Genomic DNA, 19,696 nt, shown 5'->3' on the forward strand with positions numbered 1-19,696 from the left:
TTGCTGGTGATTTTACAAAAGAACTTGACTCTACAAAACTCAATGTGTTCCTACAAATGTTGGGAATGATGAATCCGGACCCTAAATTCTTCTTGAATTAACAGGCACCGCAGACCTTCCTGGTCTCCATTGCGGTTCTAACTGAAAGTTATTGATAATAAATGGTTTTGGAACATTCTGTGTACCGCAGTTAATGTACCGCAACCATATATTATTTCTATCTTTCATGGGTCCTTCTTGTTTGTTATTACTAACTTTTGCTACAAGTGCTCTTCTTAGGTTCTCTCACTATAGTCATCCGCAATACCAAAGAAGCCATCCGCAATGATGTGTTCATCCGCAGTCACATTAATTGCTTTACAGACGGTTCATTCTTTTTGAAAACAAAAATAGTGTGCGATTTAATGATCCTTCATTAAATAAAACATTAAATAAAAACATTCCTTTGAGAAACTGTCACATTTTTCTCTCCCAAAACCTTGTGTCAGACCTATTTTAGGTATGATGACAAAATAAAGATTTTCCAAATCAAATCCTCTAAAATGTCTCTTCCTATTACCCAAACCATCCATCCGTTACAACTTCTACTTTATCGAACATATTTTTCTCACCCCCTCCACATGTTCTCAAGACGTGATCTGACATTTCATTAAATGCAGAGTTTTTTTTTGGTTAATCCCAATTTTAATCTTTATCCATTTTTGTCAATATGTGGTTAAGATTAAAGATACCTTTTTCACAGATAAACCATTTTTTACCCAATTTCACCTAGGTCGAAAACCTTAACGTTTCCCGCTCCTACAAATCACTATAAAACCCTTTTCCTCTCCACAAAGAAACCTTTACGCTCTCAAAACCCTCAATCTTTCTCTACATTCTTCAAGCTCTTTCAAAATCAACAATGGTGAAATTCGGCGCTTCTAAGAAACAATCCAAAGCTTCTGGATCAGCGAACCCAACTGGTTCAGATTCTCCCACGATTGCCTCGAGCAATTTTAGAGCTATTTTCGATGATCAACTCACTTACATTACACCAACCAAACTGATGATCAAGTTCTTGAAGAATCATCCCCTTTTTGGACCTTTTGATGCATTTACAGACATTGTTCCACTATCCACTCTCTACAAGTGTGCCATTTCTGCATATCACCCAGTCGATAACCCTCAAGAAGTCCATCTCAACCTTGTTAATGATGCTTTGGTCATCTTGACCAAAGAAAAGTTCCTTTCAGCCATCAATCTTCTGATTCATCCATCTGTGAAGTTCTTCACTCTATCAATGGCAGATGTCACCACTGCATTATACCAAATGGGCTATCAGAAGAAGATAAAAGGCATTGGTGAGTTCAAGAAGAACCAATTGCATGCGGTATGGCAGTTTGTCTGTCACTTTATCATCCGCAGTCTGTCTGGCAGAACCAAAGGCACAAACAGCATGGGTTTAAAACTTCTAGAACTGGTTTGGAACATCTTCATCATCCGCGATGTGAACTACGGTCAGATTCTATGGGACGATTTTCTCCAATACATTCCCAAGGAGCGCCCGAGGCAGAACCCATCCGAGCTTACTTTTGCTCGATTCTGGTCTTTATGCATATCTGACTTGCATGCGGATGCCAAGATTGACATGGGTGACGACATCAATTTCTCCATCACCAAAGACTTAAAAAGGTACAACCCTTCTTCTGATCAAACTATTTTTGGTCCCATCCGCAGACTCCCTACCCACATCCTTACTTCACTTGGTCTTGAGACTGTTGATGTCTCAAACCACGTTGAGGCTACGGAAGGTATTGACCCATACCTTCCTACCCCGCCTCTTCCATCCGTAGCTTTAAACCCTGAAGGTACCACAGTTCCTTCTTCTACCACTCTTTCTAACATCTCTCAGAAATGTAAACATAGGGTTTCTTCTCTTCATGGTCCCCGCACCACAAAGAAATCTAGCACCCCCAATAAGGATGCCCTTAAACCATCCAAACCATCAAAGAAGAGAAAATCACCACCAGTTATCATAACTGCTGAACCGAGTCGCCATGACTCCGGTAGTGATTCTGAAGAGGATGACCAACCAATCTCTATCCTTAAGAAACGAAAAGTTGATCCCACTGACCAAATGCATGACTGGACCGATACCTCAGCCTCTCAACAGGCTCCAGTAGTCCTTGGGATGCCTACACATCCATTTGACAAAACCATCCTTTTCCTTTCAGATTCAGAAAGTGAGTCTAAATCACAACAGAGAGGAGACTCCCTACTAGTACATTCCCAAAGGGATAATACTGGTTATCGCCCTAAAGTCTCCACGGCTTCCCGACTGCATATTTGTTCATCCGAGGAGTTGAACTCCATCCTCTTGAATGTCGCCCATACACTCCAAACACTGTCCCATCCGCAAGGCACTTCTTCCGCCTTTGCCAGAACTGAGCCCAGGCCAAACTTGACCACGGGTCACGGAGACCAAGGAAGCTCAGGAAATCCTACTCTGCTTACATTACATTCAGGTGGTTTAGGCACGGTGAGCACAAATGTGCAAGGATCCGTGAACCCAAGGGACACCTTGGTGCGTTTTTCAGGAATTGACGGAGAAGACTCTAATAATTCTTGGAGCAGATATCAACCCTCTAACGAGGCTGAAGCCAAGAAATATGCCGCTTTTCGTAGGACATTTCAAGCTCGCAAGCATCAGCAGATCAAGCAACAATAACTCAAAGAACAAGAGATTCAAGCTGTGGCAAAGTATTGGGCGGATGCCATCAACAATGCCAATACCGTAGCCAATATCATGAAGGTTAAAGAATGGATGTCCGCAATGGCAGCCAAAGTTCAAAAAGCTCAACAAACTGCTGCTGATCAACATGTTCATCAAGCTCCCCCTTCTCCAACTACCGCAGGTTCTCAGGATGAAGAACCTGAAATCAAAGTGAGCTCTACTCTAATTTTTTGCTTCGATGATGATGAACCACAAGAGGTAAACAAATCATCTCCTTCAGATGACGACTTGATGATGTTCGATGAAGATGAAGAAATCAGTGGGTCTCATCACTCCATAACTAAGCCAAAAGAAAAGAAGAAGAAGAAGAAGCACGCAGTCACAAGAAAAGAATTTCTCAGTCTTCAAGCTAAAGTAGATCAAATCTTAGCTGCGGTCAAGCCGAATCAACCGCAACCAGAAGACAGCCCAGGACCGCAGTCCCTGATGGAAAGAATCGAAAGATTGGAAACAAAAGAGAGATTGGCAGCGGAGCACATCTCTTTAAAAGTTGAAATGGGGATTAGATCACTTGACAACAATTGTCAAGCTGATCATAAGGAGTTCATGGTTGCTGCAGAACGTCTCATCTCTGAGGTTACCGCAATGAAAACCGACCTTCAAGCAGCGATTGCGGATCAGGCTTCACATTCTGAGAAGTTGATTGCTGAAACTCATACTGCTTATGAGTCAGCAATCTCTGTTCTCCAAACAACTATCAACAGAATGCAACGCTCACTCTCCACCAACTTCCATGGTCCGGAGATTCTTCAGCTCACTAAGGAGATTCACAAACTACTCTTCAATCCCTCCATCCCCAATAACCAACAACCGGTAGAAGAGATCAAAGCTAAATTTCAAATGATCTTTGACAAGGTTGATGGCCTTCGTCAATGGCTTGAGGAGGCTCCGGGTCTGGAATCCTTAAGAGGGGGAAGTGAAGAAGTCCATCACTCTGACCAATCTCCTTCACATCATCAAACTCCCCCAGTCTCTACTGAAAAAATCCCCACACCCCAACCATCTCATCACAACTCCCCACTCCATAATACTCTTGAAAAACCAGAAACTCCCCCGCACATCAAGAATCTGGAGGAGTATATGTCGTCTCCGAGCTCAAACGATTCTCCTGCCACTGCTCAGAGAAAAAGAGACTGGAAGGCAACCAATCTGCCTGAAGAAGTATGGAGACTCTACAGATTCGACACAGTTATGGATGAATTCTTGATAAATTCTTGGATCAATCCTCACAGAAGACTTCTTGATGATGACTATGTCCCTAATCTCACGTATGCGGAACCCCCCTCAGACGGATACTGGGATGTCCCAATCTCACCGAATGCCAAATACTTCACTGTATTTCAGCAGTTCAGTCGCAGCCTTCCGGACGACGAAAGACTTCCTATGGAGTTCGGGAGACTTAGCCAATTCTATGATAAGCTTGCCTCTCCAGTTGAACACATATGGTCTAACGATAGACCATCCACAGTGAAGAATTACAAGATCAGGAAATTCATGAAGGTTGAGTCCATCCAGTACACCCTAACTAGGAGGGAGCACGACTACATCCGCACCCAGGCTGATTTTCTGTGTATGAACCCGGAAGAAGTGTTTCTCATCGCCAAGGTCTTTCAGCACAAGTCTGAGAAGCATCTAAAGATGAAGATCGCTCTTGAAAGGGACAACACCTTTCTTAAGGAAACAGTCTGTGACTTCGCAAAAATAAATGCAGACATTCATCCCATCATCTCCAAGATTGCTGACTTGCCACCGCTTGACCCCGCACCCATGCCTACCGAAGGCTATGAAGAAAGATCCTTAGGTGCAACAAAATATCCTAAGCTGGGAGTCATTTTCAAGAGGAAGACTGATAACGTCAAATATTTCATTCCTATGACTGCCATACATCGTCTTACCAGAAAAAAACTTGAGATCTGCCGCAACGTAGTTGAAAAATCCAAGCATACAACCGCAGAGGTCAAGTTTGAAATACTGAGAAGAATCAACTGGTTAGAGAACGTTAGGAAGTTTTGGTGGATACTGATCAAGTTCATTAAACTTGATAGCTGATCTAAGTTAAAGAGGTCACTTAGGGGGAAATTGTTGAATCAAAAAGTGACCCTCTTGAACTTTTGCTACCGCAGCGCCCAAGCCACCGCAGTCAAGCAATCTCTTCATCGACTGTTATCCAAACTCTTCAGCACCGCAGTCTATATCTTTACTTAGTTTATTTTGTCTGTCCTGTAAAACACTCTAATGTCCAGTATGCCTTGCATGGCTACTCTTAGAGTTGTAAACTTCTCTATAAATAGACATCATTTCTAATGTATTTAGTACCAGTGTGAATCTCTTATCAAATTATAATACACATCTTCAAGTTCTCATTCTATCTTACTTATCAAAGCTTCTTACTCACATCATCTCTCTTCGGAGCAAGTCACTTGTGACTTAATCACTAAGCTAGATCTCACTAACTAACTTGGTTTGAATGCATTCCTTGTTATGAATCTGCTTTTGTGTATACTTGATATAACAATTGTTGTCATTTACATTTCTTTACTTTTCCGCATCTAACTCACTAACTTCTAACTCTTAATATTATTGTTGAGCTAACAGATCCTTCGAGATTAACTATTCCGCTATATACTTGTTCTAACATTTCGTTCAAGTGTGTCTCAAAGTTTTTCTCTCAACATTGGGCCTTGTGGCCCAATATACAGTTGTACTTTGATGCCAGGCCCATCAGTGAAGGAAAGACCTTTGGGCAATTATGGAGGAACTTGGACTTAGAATTTTGGGCTCTTTGATTAGGTTGAGTTATAATCCTATTTAGGGTATTTGTATATTTGTTCAGTTTGAGATTTTGGCTGATAGTTGAGTAGCGATTGTTTTCAGGAGATTAAGGTGAGTCTTCTCACTATACCAGTGGGTCGAAGGCACCAATGCCGACCCATTACTTGATATGAGATTTTAATTGCAGAATATGCAATGGTTTTGTGATTTGATATGTATTGACTTATGTGAAGACCACGAGGGGAGACCATGGCACTTGGTAAGACCATCAAAGGGAGCCCATGACACTTAGATGTAAGACCATGGGGGTAGCCTAAGGCATTCCAAATGAAGACCATGGATGGCGTCCATGGCAAATCTACTTATATATGTGCATGACATTATGTGGTTATGTGTATTGTGTATTTTGGGAAACTCACTAAGCGTGTGCTTGCAGTTTTGGTTGGGTGTTTTAGGTATTTATGGTTCCAAGGCCAAGGGCCCAGCTAGATGGTGCAGTGTACACTCTCCAGTATTTCTGCACTAGTTGTTTTGCATACTCTGATCTTTTAAGCAATGTGTTTATGTAATGGAATTTTGGAAAAAACAAATATGAATGAGATTTCTAATTATTAAATGAAAAATTTTATCTAAATTTTTGTGCTGTTACAGTTAGCGTTTCTGAGTCTTGAGTGATTTCTTCAAGAAGTCCTCTATCTACACAATACTAACTACGTGGTTTTTATATAGAGAAAGAATAAATGACACATGAACAAGATGAAATACCAAAGTGAGAGGGTGTGTGTGTTAAAGGTGTTGTGTGTTATGTATTGTGTGTGTATGTTTATATGGTGTGTAAACTCCGTACTCGATATTTCCCTTAAGTTGGTTCCTAAATATCAATATAATTGTACTCGTGTTCCCAATAATAATTTTTATTATATTATTATTTTTTTAATTTTAATTTTTATTTAATTTTTATTTATATTATTGTGTGTGTATAATCTCTATTAAACACCTTTCCCCACCAGAAAAAGACTTTATAATAGGCTCAATTACAAGAAATAATAGTAAAAAGATGAAAAACAAACAAGAAACAATTCAATCCAAATCACTCCAGCCCTTCGTATGCCCAATATGTGGGTCACTTAGTAAGAAATAAAGACTATAAACACTATTAAGATGCGATATTAACAAATATTATCATAGACCATATTTGTACTAAACAAACTTTATTTTTTCTTACAATAAACTTACAGATGAACCTTAAAATATCATACAAATATATGGGAACTTCGAACTAAAATTACATGATATTAAAGGACTTAAGGTTTTCCCTTTCGGGAAATCCCTTAAAAAACTAAAAGTAAATAAATGAAAGAAACTTACATGAAAATTTGGATATCTTACAACGTTTATACAACAAATTTGAAGAAGAGCTAAAGAATTTTTAAGTAAATGGGTTGAGAGAAAATGAGAGGGAGAGGTATTTTTCTTCTTAGTAGTTGTGTCTAACTTCTAAACAATCGTTCCTTTATATAGGAAATTTAATAGTGAAATTATAACCGAAACAATTGATTATAATGCACAAGTGTCTTTTTTAAGCATTGTGGGGTCTTTGTATAGTTCTTGATAAAGTTGATAGGTGATGTTTGTGGTGGTAGAGGTCTTGATATTAATTCTTGAAATAACACTCATAAAGAAGTTGTCGTCTAAAATGGAATCTTGGAATAGTAGTTACGATGGTCATGTGTATTATTGTTGACTAAAGTTGTCTTTCTTATCTTTAAAGAATCTTATATAGTAATTTTTGCTTTTTTATCTTTAAGAGAATCTTCAATAGTAAAAAATCTTCAACTGTCGAGATTATGTCTTGCAATCGAATCAAAGGAAAATCCACCATCTGATTGAGTGTTCTGTTCATCTGGATCAAATTGGGTTTCTAAATTATTGCTTCCACTTTCTTCGTTAGATACGTTATCATTTGAGCATGACCAATAAGCTGGCAAAGGATTGTCTTTTCTTGATTTATCTTCAACAATCGTTTTTTCTGGATTATCTTCTAAATCTGGAATCATAGTCTTCAATATTTCTTAAACTGTTTTATTAAGACAAAATTGCAAAAATGGTCCCTGTGGTATGCAAAATTTTGGGGTTTTAGTCCAAACCCCGAGTTTTTTGGATTCATAGTCCTTTTGGAGTGGTTTGTATGTGAAAAAAGTCCCTCCGAAAATTAAAATGACTATAATACCCTTGGGGTATTTATTTTTCATTTTTCTTTCATTTTTTAAATTTAATATTTATTTATTTATTTATTTTAACAATTAAAAAATAATAAAAGACCCATCTCTCTCTCTCTCTCTCTCTCTCTCTCTCTTCCAAAAATAAAAAACTCAGACATGTTCGTGCTTTCCAGGAAACCCAGCATTCCAAAAATCAAAAACCAAAACCCAATTTCAAATAGATATACATTTCCATAAATAATAACAAAAAAAAACATAAATCAAATGTGTGTTCTTCAGGAAACCATTTTTCTGTTTGTTCTTCAACCCAGAAATCAAATACACAAGTGTTCATCTCTGAGTTTATGTTCTTCATTTTTAAGAAATACATCATTACAGAAATCAAAAATCAAAACCCAAATTCAAAAAACCATTTCATAAATCGATCAAAAAACGAATCCAAAGCTGCAAACACACATCCATAGACACGTACACACCCAAATGTTGTCTTTATTCTTCTCAGTCACAAACCCAAACACCTCATCGAGTGTGGCCTGTTCTAATTGAGAGCCAATCTTCTTCTCCAAAATCGATTTACAGTCTTCGATTTTGATTTCGGGGTCAAATGATAACAATCATAGGCTAAAGAATGGGGTTGATCGCCATAGCTACAAAGAGGGTTTTAAGGAAGATATGCGAGTTTTGGAGGAAATCTTATCGAACGTAAATCCTATGGGTGAAGAATTTGTGCCCTTTCACTCTTCAAGAACGTTTATAATAGGGCTCTACTACAACCATTATCTGTTGCTAATCACTTCGGTTATGCTGCTTTTAATGATTCCTACTCCAAAATAGCCATACAGCTATGGTGCAAGAAACCTTAAAGGAATCAAAACATTAAAAAGAGAAAAGAGAAACCTGTGGTAAGAAGCTGTTAAATGAACAGATGACCAAAACAGATGAAATACAGAGCTTCAATGGAGCCCTAATCACAACCAATAAATTTGTCGATAGGAAGCCAAATCTTTTTTCTCTTACTTCAAATCCACTGCCTTTGTCCCTCGTTCTTCTTTAAATCGTGACTATATATGTGGGGATTCTACTCTTCAGCTTCCAGAGTGTGTTTTGTATTTTTAATTTTTATGTGGGTTTATTTGCTGGGGAAGAAGAAATGGGAGAGAGAGAGAGAGAGAGAGAGAGATGTGGGCCCCAAATTAATTAATTATTTTATTTTTCATTTAAATTAAATAGAAAAGACATTAAAAAATATATGAGAAGCGCATAATAGTCTTTTCAGTTTACGGAGGGACCAAAAACACAAAGAAACTAGCTCAAAAGGACCACCAATCCAAAAAAGTCGGGGTTTGGACTAAAACCCCCAAAAAATGTATACCACAAGGACCATTTTTGCAATTTTGTCTTTTATTAACTACTTCATGGAGAGTTTTTTCATTGAATTTTTTCTGGAGGAAGAGGCTTCATAATATTTTTTTATGGTCTTCTATCTGATTTGTAATATTTTGGAGGATTTCTTGGGTATAATTTAGATTTTGGGCATCTTTAAAATTAAAGGAATCTAGGTTTTATGGAATTAAGGTGAAAGAGGTAAATTCTTGATTATTTGGAGTGGGTGTAGGATAATATTTGACAAAAAAATCTCTGTGTATTCTGGGTTCTCCAAGTGAATCCCAAATTTTTATTGTTTGTTTATTTTATTTGTAAAGGAAAATGGAGTCCCCTGCGTCTCCAGATTGTCGTTTGTAGAGGAATCAGGAGTCCTATGTGTCTCCTAAGATTTTAGCAATCTCATAGCTATAACCGGATTTGATAAGTCTTTACCAGTTGCCGAACTCACTAGACTAGCTAGTAACTTATTTGGCTTACTATTACCTTCTGTAATGCTTATTGGGGAGTGAGTACCCATCTTACTCTTCTTTTCGGGATCAGAAGAGAAACCGCTAGAAAGATTTATTACTTATGTTTGTTGAGAATGAAAACTTTTTTGTAAATTGTTACTTTTATTAATTAGATCTTGTTTTTTGTTTCTAAGCTTGTAGATTTCTTTATTTAAAAGTTTGTAATTATTTTTCATGGTTTCGCAGTGATCATAAAACAAAATTTGACTTAAATCTCTGGTTACTGAATAATGAATAAGTAACTGGAGGCTTTACATAATACTTAAGAGAGTCTGATATATAAGAATTAATGCCTAAATGCATTCTTGCAATTGTTAAAGCTTGTTGATAATCATTAAATCCTTTATATAATGGATCATTAAATCCTTGTACGGATTCAAGTACTTCTATCCATGTGTGGAAGAAACATTTCTTCCTACCCTTCAAAACAACATAAAACTTTAAACGGTTGTGAGTCTAGTTAAAATGTTCTGATAAAGCATTTAAACATGCAATAAAATATTTTATGTCTTTAGGATCTCGTACATAAACTATCCATAAATTATATAATAAATGTTTTTCTTCATTTCTAAGAGAAACATGTAGTAAAGCCTTACAACATCACGAAATGGTGGATGACCTCGAGGATTACCTGAACTGGATCTAGACATCTAAGATGTAAATTTATTTTCTAATAATCTACTTAAAATATCAGTTGTCTTATTATCCTTTCCTTTTATACGTTCTATATGAATAGTTAATCCAATGTTGTTTATTCGATCTAAGAAATTTAACCACCTCCTTCTACTACTATCTAACGCATATTTTTTATTTGCAATCAGTTCTAAGAGTTTTTTTTAGAAAGGATAAATAATTCAAAACTGTCTAATGCATAATTGATGACAAGTAGTTATGCATCTACACTACTAAGGGGGTGTTTGGATAGGGAAAAAAATAGGTTGTTTATTGTTTATTGTTTAATCTCACCGCAATAAGAAAATTTAAGTGTTTGGATAGGAGTCTTTAAAATCAACTTATTGCGGTAGGAATAAGCTAAATAAGCTGATTTTAATAAGCAGGGGGGATGCTTATTGCTTATTGCTTATTGGTCATTTTACTCATATAAGCTGTTTTGTTTGCCAAACACTTATGATGCTTATTGCTTATTGTTTATACCCACCGCAATAAGCTAATCCAAACACATTATAAAAAAGTGTTTATTCGCACCACAATAAGCATATAAGCAATAAGCTAATAAGCTAAAAACTATTTATCCAAACACCCCCTACCTTTTTCTTTACATTTACCGTTATTATATCTACAAATTCTTTCCAAACTTTTTTCACTAAATTTCATTGGTTTACAATTGAGAATTGCTCCCCAACTTTGATTATATTCATCTGTTTATATTATCAAATAATATGTATCTAACGAAGGTACTAATTCTGGAAGGTTTTTAATTTTTTCTTTAAATATTTGTTTAATTTTATATCTTCTTGATTAAAATATCTTTGATCGGTAATAGATTTTTTAGAATATAAAGGTCCATCTATTTTTCCTAAATCTTTAATAAATGGTCTAGCATAATTTATTAAACCCAAAAACTTATGTAAGGATTTTAAATATTCTAACTTATCAGGAAAATCTAAAGTCTTTTGGGCTATATAAGGTTGTAGTTTTATTTTTCCTTCTCCCTCCTAGAAAATGAATATAGTTTTTAAAAAGTTGCATCTTCTTTTTACTTATGATCAGACCATGTTTAATAAATTTTGAATATGATTTGCAAGTGTGCTCTATGTTCTTGTCTATTTTTACTAAGTACTAAAATATAATCTATATATACAATAGCAAAATTTTTATGCTTATTAATTATATCTTCCATTTTATTTGAAATATACTAGGAGCATTTTTCAATCCAAAATGCATGTCTAGCCATTCAAAATGTCCTTCCAGACTTCTAAAAGCAGTCCATTCTATATTATTAGGATGCATTTTTATTTGCCAAAAAATAGATTTTAAATCAAATTTGCTAAATATTTTACAGTTTTGAATTATATTGATTAAAACATTTTTGTCTGGTTTGTTATAAGAATCATCTATTGTATTATCATTTAGTCTTTTATAGTTAATTACCATTCTACTTTTTCCTCTTACTATTTTCTGAATGTTTTCTTACTATGATTGTTGCAAATCTATGAGGACAATCAGATTTTCCTATGACTCTTAATTTTGATAGTTCTGAAATATGTAATTTGAAATCATCTATATCTTCGTTAGTTGGTTCTATATTTTTAGTTCTGATTATGTAGTCTGGATTTTTGATTTTTAATTCACATACTATTTTATCATTCTCCTAATATTTTAAAACACTTTCTCCTACTATTTCCATTTTTTCTAGTTTTGAAATCCATTGATCTAATTCTTGTTCAATTACTAAAGTTGTATAAACTTGTTTTTTATTTATGAAATTATAATCATCTTCTATAAAATCATCTATTTCACTATCTGTTTCTTCTATATTTGTTACATCTTTGCTTTCTTCTATTAACTGACATTCATTTTCTTCTTTACATTTACAGGTTAGGTTTATTTTACTAGTATCTCCATATTCAATTCGTGGAGGGAAGTATGTAGTTGTAATAGGGGCAAGAAGAGAATGTTTTCGAAAAAGAATATAATCTTTTAAAATTGTCAGATCACCATGGTCTTTCAAAACAAATCTTAAACGAATAATAAAATCAATGTTTCTTAGGTTTAGTTTTCTAACCCATGTCTTGGGTGGCAAAGTATATTCTTTACTATAACCACCATTTCTATCAAAACATATTTTTGATATAGTTTTTAATATATTTTTATAAATATGTATTCCTTCATCAATTTGTTGGGCTGAAAGAGGATCATTAATTTGTGTAACATAACTTTTTGGTACTAAAGTTTCATCAATAATGAAATTAGTACATCATGTATCTACAAAAGCTAAACATTCTATTATATGTGTATTAGTTCTTATTTTACATTTTACTTTTAAAGAAGTTAAATTATCAGTATTACATATAGCTTGTGTATAAGAAGGTACTGTATAGTTTTGTTTTGCAAGTATGTTTTCTTGAATAATATTTTTTGTTTTGTTTATGTTTTCAAACACATTAAATTTTTTCTGCATTAATTTTAACGTATCTTCTATAACTTCTATTCTTTTTCTTAAAAGTTTTATTTCTTGTTTTTCAAATTCTATAAAAATTGATTTTTTAATTTTCTCTTCTGTCTTAATGAATTTTTTTTATTTCTAAATAGTTTATATAGGCTTCTAAAAAAACATGTTTCACATCGGGCTCTTAGATTTTTATGAGGATAAAATTTACAAATAAAACATAATATATTATCTGATCCTAAACTCTTTTGCCAATTATGATTACATTCTTCTATATTTATTAATTCATATTCTTTTTTAGTGGTTGAATCTTCATATTCTATATTTTATTTTGAAAATTATTTGATGGTATTACGTCCAGTATTCTTCTTTTGTATCGGAATGGTTTCATCTATTGAGACTATACTATTAATTGATTCATTATCACTAATACTTTCATCTACAAGTATTAAATCTTCGTTTACACATTCTATTGGTATACGATTTTTCTCATGATTATTCTATTGGTATATGATTTTTCTAACATGTCTTTTTTCATCTAAATTTCCTTTTATTATATTTTCTTACATAATATTTCTTTTGGTAAGTTTTCTTGTACTTTACATAATTATTCCTTCTTTGTGGTTTATTTCGTAATCAATAAGTTTTGGGGTGTATATATTTCACTATATAATTTGTAACCAGACTGTTTTAGTAGTTTTTGTTTTTGTAAATCTATGCATTTTTCTTCTAATATTTTTATTATAAATTGAGCTTGTTGTGTTATAGTCTATGAATTAGTTGGATTATTTTTAACCTTTGGTATTTCATTCCATTTTGTATGGATTTCTAGTCCTAAAGGTCCAGGTAATTTATGAAATAATTTTTCTCTTATTTCTTTGTTAAAAGTGTATCCTACAATACTAGTTGCAATACTGGTTAGATAAACATAATGATTTACAAATTTTTTAACATATAAGCCACTAGTATAATTTGTTAAACTTAATTGTTCTAAGTCTCGCATAGCCTTTTTTCTAGATTTCTACATGTCTAGAATTTGGATCTGCTCCAGTTATTAAAGCATGTATTTTGTTAACAAAATTATAAGGATTACTTCCTAAATTTCTTAATTTTATATATTCTTCTATTTGTTCATTTTTATAAGCTTCTCATATTGCTTTTACTTTTTCTCCTAAAAATGTTTCTAAATACTTATACATTTCTTCTGATTCTGATTTTTGAAAATTTCTATAGTAATTTCCTATTAGATTACTCTTCCAAACATTTATAACATTTGTCCATGTTTGGAGATCATGAGCTGTTAGATTTAAAATATATCTTTTATGGTATGCTTGAAACATTATTGGTTGTTCTAGGGGTCTTTCTGCCCATATTGCTACATATTCAAAATATTTAGATGGATTGTTATATTTAGTATATAGTGTTCTTGATGAAAAGTCAAAATAATTAAAATTTTCTTTTATTTCATATTTATTAAAAAAAGTGTGTCATGATGAAAAATAACTAGTACTAACCTCTTCTATTATCAGAAAATATTAATTATTCATTTTCACTTATTTGTTTATTTAAAAACATTTGATCTTCTCTCTAAAGTTCTTCTTTGTTTAATGTAATTTTTAATTCTTTTGGGAATATTTTTTTTTCTTTATTTTTTGGTATTTCTATATTGAAAAAATCACTTTCTGTTTCTGTTTTTGTTTCTTCAAATTTTGTATTAGGGATAGAGTTGTAATTGGAAAATCTTAAACTTGTTTCTCCTAAATTATTTGTATATGTTACTGTTTCATCTGGTATTATAGCATGTAAAGTATCATGACCAAATTTACTAATATCCCATTCTAATCCAGCAAGAGTTTTGTGGAAAATTCTTTAGGTTTTACCATTTTAATTCATTTACTACTTATTAAATTTACTACCTTATCTATAAAGATTTTGTATTTTGTAGTAGACGTGGATGAACATCTTCCTAAAATTCCTAAAGTTATTAGTAAATTATCTCCAAATTCAACTTCTTCGTATCCTTTTGTTTGTATTCCTAATTTTATATATTTATAAAACTCTTTGATAGTTATTACAAAAATCTAGACTATAATATATTATTCCTCTATTACTATTCATATCTACTTATGTGCTAGCAATCGTACTTGTCGTTATATTTTTAATTCTATTGTCAAATAAGATAATAAGAATGTTGGGTCAAAAATATGGTTTATATTTTGCTTTTCTAAGCATTTATTGTTTTTAGACTTGGGCCAAAAATAATATTTGGTTTAATTGTAGCATGGACCGAAAACCCATGTGTTTTCAGTCTAGCATTGGGTTTGAGCCTTGGGTTTGCAGTCCATATATATAGAAGTAGGGTGAGGAGTGGGTGTAGGCCTTGAGAGGAGAACACAAGTGTAGGTGCTAAGTTTGTGTCACTCAAGGTGTCTAGAGAGAGAAACTAGAGAGAAGAAGAGTGTGTGTGTGTGTGTGTGAATCTCATGTGTGTGGAGCATCATTGAATATTCATCAATACATCATAGATTCATCAAGTTCTTCTTCTTCTTCTATCTTGCATCATCCACTTGATTGGGATTTCGCACCATCAAGTGGATCTAATTGATACATCAATCGAATTTTGGGGACTTACAGTTAGTATCAGAGCTTGGATTGTATCAATCTCTTTGGCAAGAGCTGGAGCGTTTTTGCACTTTTTCTTGAATGATTTTGTGTTTTTGGATAGTTTTTGACAAAATATTGGGGATTTGTTTTTCATAAAAATGGCTTTTTGATTGAGTTTTGGAGCTAAAAAGGTGAAACAAACGTTGTTTTTGGTCGTAACCAACAAGGGGGTGGCGGCAGTTTTCAGTCAGCAGCTAGGGTTTCCGAAGCGTTTACAGCCAATATCTGGTTTCGGCTTCGGAGGTTTTAGGTTTGGACAGTTCTCGGTTACGCACGTGTTCAGTCCTCGTCATTTTCAACCTTAGCTCTTTTCGGTTTCGCAAGCTTTCTCGGCCAGCAGGTTTTCGGCCCAGCACGTGTTCGAATCCAGCCTTCGCAATTGCGGACAATAAATCAAAAATCTGGGATGTAGCAAGATTCGAACCCGGGTCTCACGCATATACAATCCACGCCTTACCAATTGATCTAGCAAGCCAAATGTTTAACATCTTCCCTGATTAAATCATATAGCTTCGCAATTTCGATCTTATTTTCGGAAGTTTGACAATTTTAGCCCAAAAATCAATTTTTCTAATTTTAAATTTTCATTTTCAACCCAAACCTTTGACTTTTATTTTTTTACTATCAGTTTTTACTGTTGGGCTTATTGTGTTGCGTCATGGGCTCGGTCCTTATCCCAACTTTGGTAGTCGGTTTGGGCCTGTCCAACCGTACATTAATTTACTCTAGGGTTTTAGTATTTAAGGTGCATGCATGCATCATTAGTCGTAATTCTTTTATTATCTTTCTTATCAAGTATTGTAAACCCTAGCTCGCCTCTACAGTGGAAGTTCTTCATCGAGCTCTGCTGAGGCATGACTATGTTTGAATCATAAGCTTTACATTGATTCCATACTGTGTTCATAATCGTATTGTGTTTGAATTGTTTGTTCTTCATTAATATACATGTGAAAGATCTAAGCGATCTGAGATTTATTCTCATCAATTGGTATCAGAGCAGGAGACTGTGTAATTCATACACATCTCTTCTGTTGAAGAAGTTATTAGGGTCTTTTTCCGCATTGATTGATATTAATTCAGCCGTCATTCCATATTGGTGTATCTCATTAATTTTCGATCTTACCGTAACGATAAATTACAAGTCTGATCTTAAACAGGTTATTGATCAAACTTCATCACAATGTCCATGGATGATTCGTAAACCAATCCAATCAACATCTCCAATAGTATTGGATAAACGACAACAATTCCAATCTTATACACTCAGGATTATGAGGTTTGGACGCACCACTTCGAAGATTATGTGATCGGCTCAGAAGATAATGGGTACTTGATCTGGGAAGCAATGACAGTTGGACCATTTGCTCACTCAAGCACCTCAAAGATTTTCAAAACTCAAAAGGAGTACAATCAGCTTGTGAACGATGTGAAAGACATTCCTCAAGACGAGAAAGAGAAGCTTCAATGCAACATCAAGGCCTTAAGAATGATTAGGTTTGCATTGCAGTCTGATATGTTTTGATTGGTGAGTTCATGCTCTACAGCTAAAGAGATATGGAACAGGTTGAAAGAATTGTATTCCAATGATGAAGATCTGGAACATTCAATTCAGACTTTGTTGCTTTCTAAATTTGGTGATTTCAAACAGAAGCCCGAAGAGAAACTCGTTCAGGCTTTTGATCGGTTTAATCATCTTCTAAGTAAGATGATAAAGCACAGGATTGAAAGGAAGGTTATTGAACAGAAAGTTACCTTCATGAACGGCCTTAGACCCGAATGGATGGCTATAGTGTCCACAGTGAAGGAACACGAACAGTTCAAATCATACTCTCTAGCGAAACTAGTGGGAATTTTGAAGTCCCATGAAAGTGCAGTGTCAAAGGAAACGAACGTGGTTTCCAGTTTGGGTTCGTTAGCTCTTGTTTCAAAAGGGAAAAGTGATGTTGAGGAAGAAGAAGAATTGGATCTTGCTGACTATGAGCTAACCAGTGAAGAGTATGCCCTGATGGTTTCCAATCCTAGAAAGTTCATCAAAAGAAAGTTCCCAGCCAACAAGAACCGAAACTGGCAGGGAAGTTATAGTTCTGAAAAAGTGAAGGAGGAACCGAAGATAGGTTCGAAGTTAGAAGAATCCAAGAAAGAGGCGAAGAGTGTTGGTGACTCAGGATTTGATTGCCATTATTGTGGAGGCAAGAATCACTTTGCCAAGGACTACATGCTGAAGAAAAAAGGCAAAAAAGATTAATGAGGATGATGAGGAAGCGAACCTCTTGAGACGATTGGAGGAGATAAAGAAAAGAAAATGAGAACACTAAAACCATGAATGCCTTTATTGTACAGGACACAGTTAACAATGATGAATTCGGTGCAGTGGAAGTGTAGTCCACGGATTCAGAGGACGAAGAAGTAAGAAAAACCGACTCATGGAAAGGAGATGCTGGTGAAAGAAGAATATGTTGCAGGAAGGTGTTTGATGGTGAAAAAAGGAGTATCTCAAATGAGAGGATATTCAACAGATGGTGAGCTAGAAGAAGAGAAGGAGCGAGAGGACAAGTGTTTTGCTGCAAAACCTGTCAGTGCACAGATCAACGAATGTGATGAGTTGATCAAGAAGGTACAAAATATTCTTACTTCTCTGAAAATACCTATTACTAACTATGAAAAGGAACTGAATAGCTTAAAATCAAAATTTTCTAGTATAAGTAGTAGTCTTACCCAAACTCGTTTCACAAACTCTAACCTGACTGATCAAATTAGCAGGATATCGTCGAAGAGTGAGGAGAGAAGGATGTGGATTGAGCAGAAGGAGAAAGAGTTAATTAGGTCAAGGGATGAGTTGATCTATTTGCAACGAGAAAATCTTAAGCTTTTAAAACAGCAAAATGTTTTTTGTTTAATTGCGAAAAGACTTTATTTTAATATCACTCAATTGCATCTCGATTGTGAAATAGGAAAGAAGATACATTGCATGATTTTACCCTTCCTTGAGTTAAAGGAGGATGAAGTCGATGCCGAAGCTTACAACTGTGAAAATGCTGTATCTTCTGATGAAGTCTCTCCTGCCTACAAAATTGGTCTTGAAAAAATAGAGTCCCACATAAAGTCCAAAGACCATAAGGACATGCTCAAAAATCTATTAGACGAAAATGATAGATTGAAGTTGAGAACCGAAACTGTACAGAAATTTGACTCATTGAATGCTCAACTAAGTTCGGAAAATAAAATTGATGTTAAAAATGCATCTGAACTTAATGAGGATGATGACATGAGTGAAATCTTTGTAGAGGATGTGGTGGATTGTTCAGAATTTGTCAAAACCGAACCTGAAACTCACAAAAATCTGATTTCTGAAAACTCTGTTGAGTTCGCTCGCTCGTCGACAGACAAGACCAAAATTCTCAAGGAAAAAGTTGTTATGTATCAAAAGGTTCAAACTACTCCAAATCAAGTCTACACAGTTTAGGGAGTCACTCCTCAACAAACAACAGAACTAAAAGTTATGGTTGAAGAAGATAATGCAGCTGGATGTGAAGAGTTCTTCTGGTCAGCACCAGTAGATAACGCTAATGAAACAAAAGGCCTATCTCAGAAAACCTCATGGAGAGTGAAGGGTAGGTACATGCCGGAACCACTTAATAAGCCTGCAAGATATGAGGTGCCAAGCACAAGTGGAACCAGAACATCTTTGGGTGAACCAGTGATAACTTCCAGTGAGACATCTTCGTCAAAGAGCGAAAGCCATGCCCAAGTTCCAAAGAAAAAGGCCAACATTCATAAAAATCCAAAACATGTGGCAGAACGAAAACACTAATGAAATCTGAGATACAAGAAGAATCTCTCAGAAAGAAAACAGTTTTGGAGATCTCAAAATCCTCATTATGTAAGGTATGAAAGGACGCATAAGTCACAAGGAGAATCAAGAAGGAACCGACAGGAGGGTTTCAGTCCTTGGAATGAAAGGAACCGAAAGGAAAGCTTCAGTCCGCTGCAGGTAAGGAACCGAAAGGAGGGTTTCGGTCCATAGCAAGTAAGCAACTGAAAGGAGAGCTTCGGTCCTCAGAGCATAAGCAACTGAAAGAATGGATTCGTTCCTCAACATAATAGCAACCGAAAGGATGGGTTCGGTCCCAAGTTCAATCAGATGAACAGAATGGAAGAGTGTTCCCATTCTCAACCAAGGAAGAGTAATAATCGACGATCTAATATCGCTTCTAAACCCTATTCTTCTCATTCTCATTCC

Source organism: Lactuca sativa, chromosome 7, assembly GCF_002870075.4.
Source record: "Lactuca sativa cultivar Salinas chromosome 7, Lsat_Salinas_v11, whole genome shotgun sequence".
NCBI classification, from domain to species: domain Eukaryota; kingdom Viridiplantae; phylum Streptophyta; class Magnoliopsida; order Asterales; family Asteraceae; genus Lactuca; species Lactuca sativa.